Source organism: Haliaeetus albicilla, chromosome 2, assembly GCF_947461875.1.
Source record: "Haliaeetus albicilla chromosome 2, bHalAlb1.1, whole genome shotgun sequence".
Classification (NCBI taxonomy): Eukaryota; Metazoa; Chordata; class Aves; order Accipitriformes; family Accipitridae; genus Haliaeetus; species Haliaeetus albicilla.
In genome coordinates, this window is record NC_091484.1 from 18,347,832 (window position 1) to 18,364,842 (window position 17,011).

Sequence of the window (17,011 nt, forward strand, 5' to 3'; positions counted from 1 at the left end):
GGATACTCTGGCCCCTCAGCTGTGCCATCTCGTTCCCATTGCTGCCCCGTTCAGTGCCCAGACACTGAGGGGGGCTGGAGCCTGCCTTGCTCCCACTGGTCTGGATAGGGGCAGATGCTGCTGGGGCTGTCGGGGTGGTTAGAGCCACGCTGCCAGTGTGGCTTGGCACAGCGCCCGGCACAGGCGCTTGAAGGGCCAGGGATCCCCTGCTGCCCCTGGGCACGGGTATGAGACTGGCCGGCCCAGGGCACACTGGGTGTTTCTGCACTCTAGCAAGCAGCTCCGGCAGCATGCCCCGCTCTGTGTTTCAGGGGACCGGGGGCCTGCCAGGGTCAGGTGAGGGCAGAGCAGCCGCTGCCACTGTAGCCAGGGCAGCAGGTTCAGGTCCCCAGTCTCCAGGGATGATGACTGGTGTCCTACAGCTCTGCTGCAGCTCTGCCAGCATCTCTCTGAGGGGTCCCTCAGCTGGGGCAGTGAGTCCAAAAGTGCCTGTTAAGTGTCAGCTGGTCGGTCTGCTGGCTGCCAGGAGCTGGATCCTCCAGGTGGCTGCTGGGTCCCTCTGGCTGGACCATCTCAGAGCCTCCTTCCACCTGCTGCACAACTCGACAGGCTTCCATGGGCTGATCCTGGACCCTAACTTGTTGGAGAGAAAGGGGAGTCAGGCCTCGGTAAACACCATGAGGTGAAACCTGCAGCTCTTTCATGAACACATCAAAAACACTGAAGATTTTGTAAGGTTTTGCAAAGAATCAGGTGGAGCGGGAAGAGCTCCTGTAGCACCCAGGTATTTTCATCACAACGGTTTTGGAAAGATCTTTCATACTTCATTGATAGACATCTGCATGCTAGCCAGGGAAAGGAGAGCTCTGACAGGCAGAGCTGGTTTTTGAAGAGGCAGGGCACTATCTAAAATGAAACGCATCTGTGTGGAGGGCAGAAGAGCCTATGGAGTAGGAGCACTCGAGCACTGAAAAAAGCTGCCCAAGAAGGGCCCTCCAGTGACCACAGCATTTTCAGATGCAGATTGTCCTCACAGAGCTGACCCTGCTGCCTGGGGCCAATATCCCATTTGACAAGAGCTACTTGGCAGCTATGACCCTTCATCCACCCCGACTGCCCCCAGCATGGCTGGGGCTCCCCACCCGGCAGCTCTCACCTCTCTGTCCATCCAGAAGGAAAGGATGACTCCTGTGTATCCCCACCCTATCTATCACGTCTGGAGCCAATTGCCCATTTCTCTCTTTCTCACCATACTCACAGGTTAACAAAATCCCACATCAAAAGTGATTGTGACTGCAATGCAACAGGTCTCCCTTCCTTCTCTCTAAGTGAGCATCGTACTGGTATTAGAGCAGAAATTATTTTGTTCAAGTCATTGTATAATATTTAAGTTTGGAAAAATCTAAAGCTAGTCATGAGTCTACCTACTTTTTCTGTATAATACCTTTCCTTTGAAAATACTGTCATATGAAAATGCATGTAGATATAACCACAGTTTTGATTGTTGTGATCTCAAATGCATTTCTCTGTTCTTTTTGCGGACAATGAAGCTTTCAAACAGCTGTCTCTGTGTGTTGTATGTAGCCCTCCTTCTCTGCAGGTGATGTTGTATTAGTATGTATCCTTTGTTTTGCAGCAAAGCTTCAGAATCCAAACCAAAATGAGAGTCTGCTCATGGAGGGCCTCCACAAACACAGAATGATGGGACAGATCTAGCCCCCCCAAAATCTCCTGTCTTGGTTATGGTGTACAGAGGCCAGGTGACATCTAGAAATGTTTAAGCTACACAGCAGGGATCCAGGCTGTGCAATAACCTCAGCTCTGGAGATCTGCCTACAGTGCACCTTGGTGCAGAGATGCACCTGCACATGCAGGCAGCAGGATGCCAGGGTGGTAGTGCTTGAGCTGTCCCATATTTCTTACCCCTTGCAGTCCTCCACATCATGTTATTCCCTTCTCACCACTGCCAGGTATCCGTCTCCTGCTGCATGCATCGGCGGCCAGTGAGCCGCATGCCTTTCGCTAACCACAGTATGCAGGATGGCAATCCCACTTCGGGTTCCTCCAGCTGCCGGTCTTAAGCAGAGATGCCTCAGAAGGGTCCTCGGTCGTGTCCTGTCACCCTGGCGTCCCTTCAGCTCTACCTTCTCTTTACTTCCTTACACTTGCGGCAAAGCTATTTTGAGAGAATGGGGATTAATTTTAGTCATGTGGAGTTTCTGCCAGTTCTGGTCTTTCCCAACAGCGAGCAGCAGCATACGGAAAAGCCATCAGAAGCAGCATGCTGCAAAGCACTAAATGGATGTACGAGGCACCAAGCTGCGAATGAAGGAAGGGTTTGTTTGCAAACTCCATGTGTGATTAGGCACAGGAAAGCTACCTGTGTGTGACCTCTCAAGCGCAGATCAGAAAGTCACAGCACTTAAATGGCTTGAGCAGATCCTAGTGAGATACCTCAATATTGTGCTTCCAGAAAACACGGGTTTTGAAAAATGGTGTTCTACTTGTTCTTGTTTGCTATTGCGTATGAGATGTGTCCAGTATTAATGTAGATAATACATACGAAAACAAGCAAACAAACCTTAAGGACAATCTTGCAAGACAAGCACAGCAGCATTGATGGGAAAGATGGGGATTTTTTGGAAGCAGCACTCTGATCTAACTGCGCCAGAATGGGAAATGCATGAGCCTTTGGGGGAAAATCAAGCTGGAGGAGGAGGAAGTTAAATGCTGCTGGGTTAAGAAGCGTCTCCCGAAATAGCAGAAAGCATGAAGACAAGTGGGAAAGAAAGGTACTTCTCGGGTAATGAAGAAGTCTTCTCTCAGCTTCCTCATGTTTCCAGCCTGTCTCAAAAGACAGAAGCAGTGTAAGGCAAGGCACAGGAAACATCCATGCTAATGGAAACAGAAACTCCCTGATAGACAATCAGATGTAATGAATGTTCCTTGTTACCACTCCTGTGACTGATGCCCTGTCTCCTCTTCTGACACCTCTGAGGGTCTCCCGGGGCTTGGGGAAGGGCTTTTCACTTGTCCGTAGCGCAGGGGAGAGGTGCTGGAGGTGGGGTCCCTATCCCAGAAACTGGAGAAGGCATAAACAGACAAAGGCATGAATAGAACAGTCCTTCAGCAAAGAATTACTCAGTGCTTGTCTGCCAGCAGGGAGCTTTAGAGCTGCAAAAGCAAAAGAAACAAGCAATCTGCTTGCAGCTTTCCACACACCCAACAATATTTAATTATTAAGATAAGTCCTGTATTAACCATGATGTTCATTATTTTGTTTTGTTTTGTTTCTTTTTACAGAATGCATTTATATGTCAATTTAAAAAGATATTTTTTCTGTGTTGCGAGCTATAGTGACAAATGAGATGTGGGATTATTGTATTTAAAAGGTTTTGCAAAATAAAAAAAAAAATTTCCTCTTTCCATGTCATTTACCCCGCAGTAATCTGCATAAAGCCAATGTCAGGGGGGCTGTGAGGGCTGGCTCCAGCTGTGCAGCCCCATGGGCCTGCACCACCCCTCCTGAAGCCAGCAGATCCTACTCAAGTTACTAATGTTAACTGTACGTATTTTTGCAGGACTAAAGTCTTTATTTTTCCCACAAGGGACTTTTGATTGTTTTACTAGCCTGAAATAGTAATTGCCATGTGTTTCTTTTCTTTACCACTGCCAGGTAATGGCCTTCTGCTTAAAGCAATGACTGGCAGGAAAAAAACCAGACATTTCTGCAGTGCCACTGTCTTTTTATACTAATTTATCATTTCTCCTATTAATAAAGGTTTGTAGGAAGAGACAAACTGGGAGACTCTGTGTCCAGCAAGCCATTCTGGGGGGATCACCTCCACTGTAAAGCCCCGCCGTGCCCTGAGGTGTCTTTTCAGGGAGGGAGCATCACCCACTGGGGACTGCCGGCCTGTTTGTTAACCAGATAAAGAGACTTTTAATTAAAATTCAGCATCGTGGCCTCTGCTGAATCCGTATCAGGTTGCTCTCTGGCTTCTTTCCCACCTCCCCAGTGGTAAAACAGTGCAATTCATTGAAATTTATAAAGTCTGAAATCTTCAGATGAAGAGTTCCTCTGAATTAAAAACCACGTTTCCTAGTCATTTCCCCGCAAAGGCCTTAATTATTACTTTTTCTTCAGCCTCATCCAGGAAACACTTTTTATTCCGTCGCAGAACCGCAGGCCATCCCCGCGGCCCCCACCGCCGCTGCCGCGGGCGAGGCCCAGGCTCTCTCCTCAGGCGGGGCTCCGCCCTGACAGCCCGCCCCGCCTAAGACGAGCTCCCGCCGCTGAGGGGGGCTCCCACGAGGCCAGCGGGTGCCCCGCCCGTGGGGCGCGCGGGACCCCACCCCGCGGGGAGCTCCCCCCCCGAAGAAGCAGGTGGCCGGTCTCCCCGGCGGGAAGGGCTCTTCCCGCGGGCCGGGCAGAGCGGCGGGGCCAAGACGTCCCCGCCGGAGGGGACTCCTCCCTTGGGGTGAGGGGGCACGGCTCTCCCCGCGCCAGGCGGGGAAGGGTCCCCGACTCCCCCGCGGGGACCAGGCTCACCCTCCCACGAGGGAGGCCGCCGCCGAGGGGGGTGGGAGGGGGTGTCCCGGCATCTCGGCGAGGGGACACGCTCCGCCCGCCCACGGACGGGCACCACGCGCGGGGGCGCAGCACCCCCACCCCCTCCGCCCGGGTCCGCGCGCTCGGACGCAGGCGCGCCGGGTGGCGCGGGGCGGGCCGGGTCACGTGCCGCCGCGGCGGAGGGAGGCAGAGGCGGCGGCGGAGCGGCTCCGGCCTGCGCTGGCTCTTCCGGGCCGAGCGCGACCCCCCGCCCCGCGTCCGTCCTCCCCCCTCCCCGCCCCCGCGGGCCTCGCGCGCGCCCCCGCTCGCCGAGGCGGCTCCCGCCCTCCTGCGCGCGCTCGCGGCGCGGGCGCGGCGGCGGCGGTGGCGGAGGCAGCGGCAGCGGCAGCGGCGGCAGCGGCAGCGCCAGGTGAGGGCGGGGCGGGACCGGCCCTCGGCGAGGCCTCTCTGCCGCCCGCGGGGCTGCGGGGACCTGGCGAGCGGCGAGTGTGACAGAGTCGGCGGGGCGGAAGCGGCGCCCCGGCGGTGTCAGGGCCGGCGGCGGCCCGTGCAGAGAGCAGGCCGGGCCCGCGGCGCGGGCCGGCGGGCGCGGGCCGCAGGCGGGCGGCGGGAAGGGGCGGCGGGGCCCGGCCCGGGGGCTGCTGGGCCCGGCGGGGCTCCTTGGCTGAAGCCTGTCAGCGTGCTGTGGGGGACCGCGGCCTGGGGCCCCAGCGCTGGGTGAGCCCGCCCGGCCGCGGCCTGCAGCCTGCCCCTGCCCCTGCCCCGCCGGGCTGGAGCTGCCCCCGGCCGGGCTGGCTGTTGAACCGGCCCCGTTTCTCCCGACGCTCACATCTCCACCTTTTGCTGCAACCTGTTAAATCCTGAAATCGGCCCTGCGCCCTCATTTGCTGCCCCAGCCCCGGGAGGTGGTCGCTCGGCTCTGTGAGGCCGTACCGAGGGCAGCCCTTTATTTCCCGGGGAGGAATGCATTTCAAGCGAGACGTGGAAAGCAGTCGGGGTACTGTCAGCCACGGGAACTTCTTTTCGACTTAGGACGTTGTTTCTGATTTTAGTTTCTCAGCCGTGACCTCATGGGGGCATTGACGTCTTCGTGAGATGTCAGCGAGGGTGTGCTGATGTTTCTTTGAACCCAAGCTTTTGTTCGAATTCCCTCGGTAACTCTTTAAAATAGTCAGAGAAAGGCTTCTTAACTTACTCTGTGGGTTTGATTTCTGCATTTCTCTAAGTTTCATCTGCTTTTAGAACGTCTCTGAAAAGCCGGGGTTCTGATTCCTTGAGGCTTCCTTGGGGAGCAGGAAGTGGAGAGCTTTTCTGTCACTCACCTCGGCATGGTTCTGAAAGCTGACTGGAAATGGTAGCTTTATGAGCTTTGTTTCTTCAGAACCCCTCAGCTTCTGGACACGCACATTTGTGCACATTCCCTGACTGACAACTGTAGTAAAACCTTTCTCAATTGAATTTTATTAGATGAAAGACAATGCCTCTTGTTGGTATTTATCTTTATAATGATTGTGCATTGTAGGCTTTCTGGCTGGTTGTTTGGTTTGGTATTTCCCATATGAGGAAACAACCACAGAGAGCAAATTTGGCATTTTCAAAAAAGGTCGCCAAGTGTAATAACCACAACTTGTGGATTTAGCAGCTCTTTTCTGGTTATAGCAAGCATTCCCAGCTTTTCTGTGCATCTTGTGGAGAGGGAGACAAAAGTCTCAAGGCATGTATCCAAAATGGCCAGGTCTATGAGCCTCTGGACTAAACGCACTACCTACAGCAAGACATCAAGGTGTTTGCTAGACAGTTGTACGCTCTTCAAATATTCACTGAGCCACGTGGCTTCCTTTGAAAGTTAACTGGCTTTACCAGGAAACCATTTTTCACATTAATGCTGTATCCTGACTCTCCTATGAGAAAAAATAAAATGGGGGAGGCTGTACACAGACCTGATCATCTGTTGAGAGATGACGTTTCTTAATATTTTAAACCTACAGAAGGGTATTCTGTTAGGCTTCGGATTTTGACTGGAAAAACTCCCAGCAGCACTCTCCAGCCATTTTCTCTGGAAAGCCTGTTCTTCTATAGGACTTGGAGTTGTTTACAACAGGCCCTCCAACTGATACAGTAATTTTACACTATTCTAGTAAAAAAGAGGTGCTTCCTTAAAATAAACAACTGTGTGTGGGGAAACCTGCGAAATCCAGGCCACCCTGTACATCTCTAAACTAAGTGTTACTGTTTTCATTTTTCAGTGGCTTGAATACTTGAAAATATGGGGTTGTAGAGGTAAATTCTGCCGAACAATCATAATGCCACTCTTTGTTCTGTTTAAGTATGATCCTGTCAAAGATTGCGTGCCTTTGTAGTAGATGTTAAATATTTGGAACTGATAACTAAACAGTTAAACAGGTTTACAGTATATTTTTATTTTCTAATACCATATTGATTGCTTTTGGATGGAAGCTGGAGTTACAACTGAGTTACACAGACATAATAAATTTCATAGATTTGCAGTGGCAAAGGGCTTGCTACTGAAGATATCAAAGAGTTAATGTGGCTGTAACAGTTTGATTGCATTGGGAATAGTGAAATTTTGTAGGTCACTAGTGTACCTGTGAAGGGCAGAAGGCATGATAGTGGTGTCTGTTTCAAAATCATGTGGTCTCTATTGAGAAATGCAAATGCTGTGGCATAGAGAGAATACGAGTGAACAGAAGGCCTGTTAGTGTGTAGACCATTGAACAGTAAGACTTAACCCTGTGTATGTAAAAACTATGTTCAGGCATAAACTTGTTCCTTAACGCTGGGCTAGAGCAGACGTAACAGGAGAGAATGCATAGGGTTGGGAAACGTTAAGGGGCAGAAGTGGAAGGAGAAATAATCCTCGATGACACAGACCTGAGGCAGGGAAGATGCATCGTCAGACTCCAGGTGAGATATTTTCCATCTGTTAGCCAGAGGACAACTGTTCTGTGTTTTGTCTTGACACTGTTAGAAACTCCGCTGTCCCCTCCAGGTCGGATCACTGATGCCCTTCAGCAGGAACTACCCATTGCAGATAACTGAGCGTTTCAGCCACCTAGTCAGCGTGTTCCTTAATTTCTACACATTGATAGCTGAAGGTTTGGCTCAAAGTGGTGTATGAAAGTCAGATTGTCTAGTGTCCTGGCTAATTAGCAGGAAGGAAAAAAGTATTTTCAGTGATGCTGCTGGAATTGAAAGTTCATCTAAGCTTTGGATTACACAGAAGGATAGTAGTGGAAGTTTTCCAGAGGTCCAGGAGCCTGGGATTTTTCTCAGTCCATGGGGCATTGGGGGTCATTTTCCATTCAGTGTGTCCTCTGTCATTAGTTGATGCTGTTAACAGCATCCCGCCTGCACTCTGAATTGCACATCAGAAATGGCTATTGTCATAATGAAAAATAGAAACAAGAAATAAATTCTGTCACGTATATGTTGTGGCCTTGAGGTTGTGTCACAGTAAACCCTTCTTCATGTGTTTGGGAAAAAAGAAAGGCGACCAGTGCGTGTCACGGTGTAGCCGGTTTGTTTGCTCAGGTGAAGGAAGGAGGTGCACAGGGGACTCCATAGCTTGTGAGAGCCATTGTCTTTTTGGAACTGAGAGGACAGTTGCCTGCTTCTCCACCTTGAATGAGTAGTCTTGAAGCATAGCCCTACACAGCGGTTTGAGTGAGATTTGTATGAAAATTGAAAAGTACAGGAGATGAATGATGCCTTGTCTAAATTTGTCGTCATGTAAACCAGTAATTTGGGACAGCTTGTAATGAGTTGCATATGTGGGAGCCTGAGCATTAGGTTTGATGTATGAAAGGGAATGATCAAGTTATTGCCACTAAAAGATGCATGCTATTAAATTCTCCAAGTCCTATGCATATAATTTGTAATTTTATAATTTTTATTCTTTAAAAATCAAATGACCTACCAAGACTGTGCAGCTGGCATGAGATGGCGTTTCTCGTCATGGTTTCTGGGCAGTACTTGCAGAAACCGAATTAGATGCAAGTCTCTGTTCTGCATACATGTGTGCAGGTGGACTCTCGGAAGCCTCCTTCCTTGCTGGATGATACAAGGAAAATGTGAGGAGTTATTTCTGCCTTTCTTTCTGATCAATTGGATGTTTTGGCGTCTGTAATAACATCGTTTTTCCCAGCAGCGAGTGGAGAGCATGTGAGAGATGAGATAGAAGGCTTGTATTGGCAATTGTGATGGATTTCTTTCCCAGAGAAGTCAAGTTAGCAGTTCCAGTGTTGGGACTATGGCTGTAGGAGCTGAACCTCCCAAATCAAAAATACTACCAGTTCTTTTTATTGAGGCTCAGTTAAGAATAATACTGGACAAGAAATAGTGCCTCATCTTTTGGTTGTAGCATGAGAGAGTGGTCCTTCTAAGGGTTATTTGGGGTGCTCACTCTTCCCATCTCTGCAAATATGCATTGCTGTCTAGTTCTGTTGCATCCTAGTTTTACCAGAAGGTGCAAAGTTGACCAGTGATGGCGTGGTTCTTAATAGCAGTAATGGCAATAAGTAACACTTTGGAAATTTGATTTTTCCAAAAGCCCAGAGCAGCACAAAATAAGCTGCAAGTTTTTATACAATCAGGAACAGAACAATCTTGATTTTAACAAAACCTATACCTACTTCTGTTATATGAAGGTTTTTTGGTTTTTTTTTTTTTGGTCAAGGAAAACGGTCTCCTTATTACTGAGTGCCTCATACCAAAGGAATTACTTTTAAGCTGTTCATTTTAGCTTAAATCTTTTTGTCATACTTTATAACATTTCAGAATTTTAAAAACACTAGTGAAATCTTCTAGACTTTTTATCACATGTAAGAAGGAAGAATATTGCAATAAACAAGAGGTGCAGTTTTCTGTCAAACCTTACTTAAGGACTGGTAATTACAAGAATACCTGGACTGGTTATATTGGCATTTATGAAGCTCTGTGAGAATTTGGTGATAAAGGAGTATCTGTGGGGCATGTCAGCCCAGAAAGGTTTGGTGGAAATTAAATTCAGCTTTAAATAAAAAGCTTGTCGCAGCACAAACAATTAATAGATTGCTACTTGAAAATGAGTTTTCTCATAGTCTTTGGAAGGCAAGATAAAATATAGTTTCTTGTCAAGATGCATCTGATTTTAAATAGCATCTCATTTTACTTGTTTGCTGGTTGCATTGGTGCATATTTTTGAAAAGTTACATGCTGCAAAGCTCTGTCATAGTATCCATCTGTTACAAGCTATAGTGTATTTCTTCCAAATGGAAATATCCTTAACATGTGAAATTAATAATTCAGCTAATGGGAATTGACTGATCAAATATTACACTGTGTAGACTACAGCTTCCAAGAAAATTGCTGATTCCGAGTTAACTCATGACTTAGGAAGAAGACTGGCAGCCCTCTTGTGTTAGTTTCTTAGCTGCCGAAAGTGGGAATTTCTATGTGGCTAACTTAACTGCAGTTGAATCTCATTCTGGAGTTATCATCTTGTTTTTTAAAGCAACCCTGATGATCTTGTCATTCAAATTCTGTTGAAATAAAAATTAATGGCTCAGTTGAGACGTGTCCATTGCAGCTTGGCATGAGTTGTGCGGTTTCAACAAACTTCATGAAACTTTAACAAACCAATGTTCCACTAAACCTGCTGTTAAAATACATCAAGATACCACTGCAAAAGGTCATATGTGTTATAACAAGCTGTAGTTTTCTCCTTGTCGGAAACACTTGGGTTTAGGTGTTTTATGCTTGAGGACTGTGGGAGTGAGTGGCGAGTAGTTCTGTATCAGAATGCGTGAATGAAGCCTGCCTTCCTGTAGAGTTACTTGTTTTGTTTCCTTGACGTTTGGGAAAGCATAAGCTCTGAACTGTTTCTGCAGATGGAGTGCTTCATGGGGCTGTTTTTACGGATTCCTTTGTGTCTGCTGAGCTATGTGTTCAGTCTCTTGGCATTTCCAAGGTCTCTGTCATATAGCTTATTGTAATGAAAGTTGGAGTTGATGAACCAATATTGATTAGTTATTTTCCTTAACCAAATTTGGTATCGTCTTGTGTGTACAATGGGAATGGAGACATCAGCAGTTAATTGTTCTTCCTGTAGCCCGGGCTGAGCATCCTCAGTTTCTTACAGGAGCTTGCTTGGTCAGCCCATCTTTCCCAGTCCCCTCTTCTCTGGAGCAGTTGGGTGTCCGCAGACCATCTCATACGCTCCACCTGTGGTGAGGGAGGGTCACCCTTCCCCTCGGAAGGGAGAACTGAAGGAGCAAAAAGCCCCTTGGTTCCTTGCACCAAGGAGTTCAGATGATTTTCCCTGCAGTTCACCACCCTTCAGCCAAATGTTGACTCTTACCCCTGCCTTCCTAAGGCATGGATAGTTAGAATGGGGGCTGACTTCTGTCAGGTTTGAGGCTGCCTTAAAAACAATTCTTACCTTGGAAGTAAGGACTGTCCTTTCATGTGAACTCTTAGCACGGCTTTGGAGATAACCAGCCAGTTTGTTACATGACTCAATTTTAGGCCATCTAAAGTAGTCCATGGAACATCGTTTTATAAAAAGGGTGGGGAAAAAAAAAGTGATGCAATATCCACTCTAGAACGTGGAAAGCTTTCTTAGGTTTGGCTTAGACTTAATAAACTATGTTAAAATTTCATATTTCAGATTTTGGTTTTGCTTGTCAGCTTGGTATCCGGTCGTGGTATTCAGGCAGGTTTGCTTATAGCTAGAAACAGCAAAGTTACTGCTTATGATAGAGCCACTCAGGTCTTATAATTGTACTATACTGCTTCTTGAATTACAATGCTGATTTAGAAATACAAGAAGATACCAGAGGTTGAAAAGTGTTAGATGACTATTAAAAGTGCTACAAAGCATATTGGAGCTGCTTTAATATGAATACTCGTTCCTTCCCTTCAAGTTGCTGGGCTGGCAGAAGTACAAAGGCTATGGCACAATACTAAGGCTTTTAAAGCAATTTTACTTTGTTGTCTAGATAGAAGATAGCAAATTTCTGCTTTATCTTTCTGAGTGTTCTCCCCTCTTCTGCTTCCCCAGTTTGTTTTTGGGTAGTCCCCTTCCCGACTGATGAGCAGGCTGGTGTGTAAGCAGAAGATTTGCTTGAAAAACAGCCCTGGGATGTTAATATAAATCATCTCGATTTGAGGGGCGGTGTTTTGTTTTCGTTGAAGCCATTAGCATTACTGCTGTGTTTCTGTTACCCTGAGAGGTGTGAGTGCAACTTGATGAGACTGTGAACAGGAACAGGTTCTGGGGATGGATTCACCTTGCTTTGTTGGCCACCTGCAATAAAAATGTCTGTTTGAGGTGGTCCTATGGGCTCATAATGTGTTACGAGCTTAACCTGAGCTGGTTTAGGTGCCTACTTAGTATGAGCTGAAGTGCATCCTAGTTGTGCCAGTTTCTCTTTTCTGAAGATAATTTAGTCTAGAAGAGTTTATCTTAAGACTTAATAAATACATTATTCCAGATAAAACTTGCCGTGGTTAGAGGAATAAAATGGTATTTCCAACCAAAAGGAGTATTCGGGTTTTTGCCTGTAATGAAAGATTGATTTTTCAAGATCCTCAGTTTTTGCTGTTAATATTGGAATATGGTAATGTGTGCTTTTTACATTACTAAGGAGAGAGTTGGATTTGGTGCAAAACTGCATATTAAAAATCAAGGTATTCGCTGTTATATTCAGTATTTTTGTTTTTTGCACCATTGTCTGATGAAATGTCATGGTTTTCTTTTAGGATTACGTTTTTGGGAGTTGCTGTTTAACCATGTTTGCCAGTCTGGAATTACCTGAAGACCTGTTGCATGTCACAAAATACTGAAGTTGTGGAATTTGTTTTGGTAAGTAAAATAAGTATATGATGCATTTGAGTATCTCTTGTTCTTATATATTCTCCTCCTAACTGTACCACTAATAGGTCCTTGCCTCTAATGTTTGTGTGTGTGTTTGAAGGGCTGGGCTGTCTTTCAGAGCTGACTTTTCAGTCTGCCGTAGAGGGTTACGGGCATTTGTCATCAGGTTTGTAGCTGTTTTCAGACCTTCCTCCCAAAGAGGACAGTTGAGACGCTTTTGTGGTGTTATCCCTCTTAAATGCTAAAGTTTGAAGTTCCAAATTGATGGAACTACTCCTAGCTAAGTTGTTCCAGAGGAAATTTTGCTGCATGTTTATTTTTAGGTATTCTTTCATATTATAACAGTGATTCTTAGCCTTACTTAATCTCCTTGTGTAACAATATGACACTTGTCTAGAAGTTGTTTAAAAGTCTCTTTTGTGTATTTTTGCCAAAAACAATTATGTCATTTTAATCTTTGTATCATAGAATGGTTGTGTGTGTATATAGGTTTACTCATTGGTCAGATTTAACAAGCTCCAGGATCACTATGCTAGGCAACAAAATGGTTGAAACAGTTGTAGGAGGATAATACGCTGTTAACAAGTTTGCAATAAAAAGTGTTATGATCAGACTGTTTCTGGGTTTTATAGGTGGTACACTGTAAAAGTATGCCTGTCTGGGTGCATGTGAGTACATGTTGTGTATTAAAATAAAGCCACCTTCTTAACAATATTCTGGCAATGCTGAACCTCCTCCATCCCCATCCTGAAAAACTTAATAAATGCCTTTACATATTTTCTCACTGGCACCTAAACCAAATGAAACAAGAAAACTTTCAAGTGGATTATTCAAGACTTTTTTTTTCTGATTTCCTTTTTTTTTTTTTTTTCCTTCCTAGTAAGTTGCTTGAAAACTGTTTTTCAATGAATGCAAAAGCAAGGAGGGTTCTTTATCCTTCAGAAATTATTTTGCTACTGCTATTGGAGACTTTTTCTCCTCACTCTCAGTTCTGGATTCCCCAGGGGACTTGATTGTAGTCTCATTTCTGGACTGTTTTTTCTTTCTCTTCCCTGTTGCAGCTTTAAATAATAGTCAGTGTGAGGATGAGGACCCTGCTCAATGCTAACTTCTGCCATCTGCTAGTGAAGGCTGACAGTCAATCCTTCCTTCTGCTCTCGCCCTTTCCAAACTTTTGTGTAATTTGGAAGAGTACTTTTTCAGGTGTAGAGCAGGATTTTAGTACTTTCTATTTAATTGGGCTTCTTGCATGTTTGTTTTGAGAGGGTGCATGTTCTGGTGTGACATCAGTTGTGAAAGTGTTTATTCTGAGTTGCCTGAAATGTATAAACAGCTTGTAAATCAATAAATAGACTGTATTGCAGAAAACCTTGGGCAAGTTACTAGACAAAGCTTGGTTTTGGTTTACTGACTTGTGTAGTGCCATGGTTAGAAGAAAGCAGCACAAGAGGTTTCACATTCTGTTTAAGAAACAAATTGACATAACCTTAAGTTTGGATCAGTTGAGCGGATCTTGGGATGAGGATACCAAGATACCAGGTTTGTTTGGGGTTTTTTTTTTTCCTTTGTGGTTTTTGTTTTGTTTTGTTCTTTTTTTAACCCCAGAGACCAGTACTTCCATCTGGCAGTGCTGGCACTCCAGAGCCTTCTGGCTTTCTGGTGTGCAGCTGTTTCCCAGCTAGTGACAACTGGCTTTTTCAGATTTTGCTCTAATCCCATCTCTCCCAGGGACTGGATGGGATTTTCTAAGTATTGCGCAGTCACGTGGCACTGGGTTTGTTGTGCAGGCTTCCTTTTACTATCGGGGCTGTTGGTGGGCGGCAACATGTGGCATGATAAACTGCCTTCTGGGTTCCCCGTGGTGTGCAGTGGGACCCAGCTGTCCATCAGCCCGGAACTAGACTGTGGCATTGCTGCACGCTACACAAATTCTTCCTCTGGAGAGCGTCTCTCTTGCACATCTTAGTCTGTCCATTATTTTATCCATATGCGAAGTGTACCAGGGAGTTTCAGCCTCCAGCAGCCCAGGGTGTGCGCTGTATCCTTCAGTTTGGACACTCCGGTCTTCATGGGCTGTTTCCTGCCACTCCCTACCACCATACAATACTGCAGGTGCATTTTGGTTATCAGTCTGTTATCTGGCTATTTATCCCTGCCTCTCTTACTTCGGTTACATATTTTTAATAATTAGACCGTACTGAATAAGACCAACTTTATAATAAACAGGCTTAACACTGCCCCAGGCCAGGTTCATGGGTAGATCGTTGCCACGTGGTAGCACAGGACTTGCTCCGAGTTTCCAGAAACAATTGCATAATGGGAAATATTAAATCGGAAACTCTAAAACAACAGGGTGCCAGGGCAGGGAGGAGGCCATGCATGTTCTTTGAACGGAGGACGATATTCGGAGACCTTTTTGTGCTGCCATGTGAGCATGAACGCTCAAGTTCATGAAATGCACTGTGGTTATGCAGATCAATTCAAGTATGGTTCTTACTCATCAGAGATACTCTATAGCCTGCTGGGATTTCATCTTGTTTACAGGAATCGTTGAATGACCGGAGTTTTACCTGTGTGTGCTTATGCTAAAGGCTTTTTGTGTTTATGTGGAAGAGTGCTGAGCAAGGGTACACGCTAATTATGGTCATGTCCTGGCTTGTGATTTATGGAAGTCAACCCTATAACCAGGTGACAGAATTTGTTAGGACGAAGGATGCAGCTGGGATTCATTGGTTTGAGATGGACAGTGTGCTGTGCTCTGCCTGAAGAGGAAGATTTCACAAATCATTACTTCCTCCTGTGATACTTGAGATAAATTATACCTGAATATAGGAACGGACTAACCTGCGTGTGTTTGAGAGGGAGAGAGGGAAGATGGATGTAGCAGAGATCCTTCAGGAGTATCATGTGGGGAAAAAAAAAAAAAGCAAAGGGAGCTGTAGCTACATGTTCTTGTCCAGAAAGTAACATTTAAAGCTCAATCTTGGTTTGTTTTTTTTCTTAACTCAAGCTTTTCCTGCAGTCCTATGATTTTCTGAGTGAAATGAAAAAAGGCCTGTCGTCCATTGGGATTTAGCAAACTGTATATAAAATAGTGTTCATGAAGGGCCAAAAGTTTAACAAATCCTGTCAGGTTTTGGCACATTGAGGTGAGGCTGGTGGAATCTGGTCTAAGCTACAGCATTTTCATGAAGTCTTTAGAACCGCGGTTTAAGTAGTCTGGGAGTCTTCTGCTCTTTAACAGAGAACATGGATGCTTCAGACACTTCCATTCAAAAAAAGATTTGAAATGTTTGTGTTCTTATAGAGAAATTTTTATTTCTTTGGTGTCAGGGATTGTCAGAAGTACTCGTGTTTCTTGCTGCAGGTGGAACACACCATCCCCTCCAAGTAATGGTGCTTTTTCAACATGTAAGAGCCTGTATATTGAGCTGAGATTTCTGTCCCTGAAAAACTTAATCAAGATGTTCAGATAAATAATCTTCTGTGTAATTTTTCTCAAAATAAGAGTGCTTATATTTCACAGGATGCTTGTCTCATTCAGTGAACAGAATGACTGTGCTTGGTCATTAAAAAGGTTATTTGTGTAGTATTCCCAGCTTCTTTTTCCCTCAAGTCAGTGTATATGTAATGAATGATGTAGGGATGCAGAAGGAGAAGGAATTCTATCTTGGTTGATGTAAAGCCAGCTCTGGTAAAGAAGTTCCCTGTCCAAGAAATTATGTGTGAAAATCAATTAAAACAGCTTTTCACAGGTGCTTATTAATTGTCATTCTCATTTTCTGGGCACCTGACATGAAACTGAGTAGTTAAACTTAATAGAGGTGCCAAACACTGACCTGTAATTGAGATACAGAGCTGAGCAGCAAGGAGTCTGGGGAAGAAAAGAAGATTTAATTGTCTCCGTGTTCACCTGGTAATGAATTTTTTAAATTTTTATCTCTATTCCCCATCTTTAAAATTTCCATGGTAATAATAAGTAACTTATGAAAGCACTATGGAAATAGATCAGTGACTGTGAAACATTTTTACTTACTTTCTGTTGCAGGACAAGAAGAGCTTGTGAGACAAAATTAGCTTTGTTTTTAATCCAAGATTTGAGTCGTGTTTGAGAATGAAGGCCTGGTGCTGCAGTATGAAGAGAATAACTATATGTAAAATAGGTGATTATTCATTAATGCCATTTAGCCTGCCTAGTGTGGTGTAGGGTTGAAAGGGAGAAAAAAACCCTGTATTATGTAAAATCACAGTGTGTGCATAGAGGCCTGACCAAAAGCTGAGGGTATTTTGTGACTTCCAAGGCCTTGTTTTTTCATTTGTAATATTGTCCCTTCAGCAATGTTACACGAGTGTGCAAACAATGTAGAGCTGAATCTAGTCTAACATAGTTAGATTTTTTTATTAGAAAAGGCTGTTTTCTGGCCAGTATCTACAGCTCACCTTTTAATCTTGGAGCTGTGGTTTTAATTTGTGTTGGGAACTTGAACCTCTGCCAAAAACCCAATCTGTATCCTATTCAAGGGTATGTCATCCCAAACTAAATGTTTTGGGTAGGTTGTGCT

At 45.4% G+C, this 17,011-nt stretch overlaps 1 protein-coding gene across 8 annotated transcripts in view; it reads left to right on the plus strand.

Moving 5' to 3' along the window:
• Positions 1 to 12,299: 12,299 nt before the first annotated feature.
• Positions 12,300 to 17,011, plus strand: part of NCOA6 (nuclear receptor coactivator 6) — a 40,223-nt gene continuing 35,511 nt past the window's right edge. For 6 of the 8 annotated variants that reach the window (XM_069808235.1, XM_069808218.1, XM_069808250.1 and 3 more), the window contains exons 1-2: positions 12,307 to 12,437; positions 16,498 to 16,612. The gene's annotated coding sequence lies outside the window, so the exon portion shown is untranslated. Of the gene's footprint in view, positions 12,438 to 12,474; positions 16,366 to 16,497; positions 16,613 to 17,011 lie in introns of those variants that run through there. The other 2 variants (XM_069808225.1, XM_009921874.2) reach the window with 2 other exon arrangements.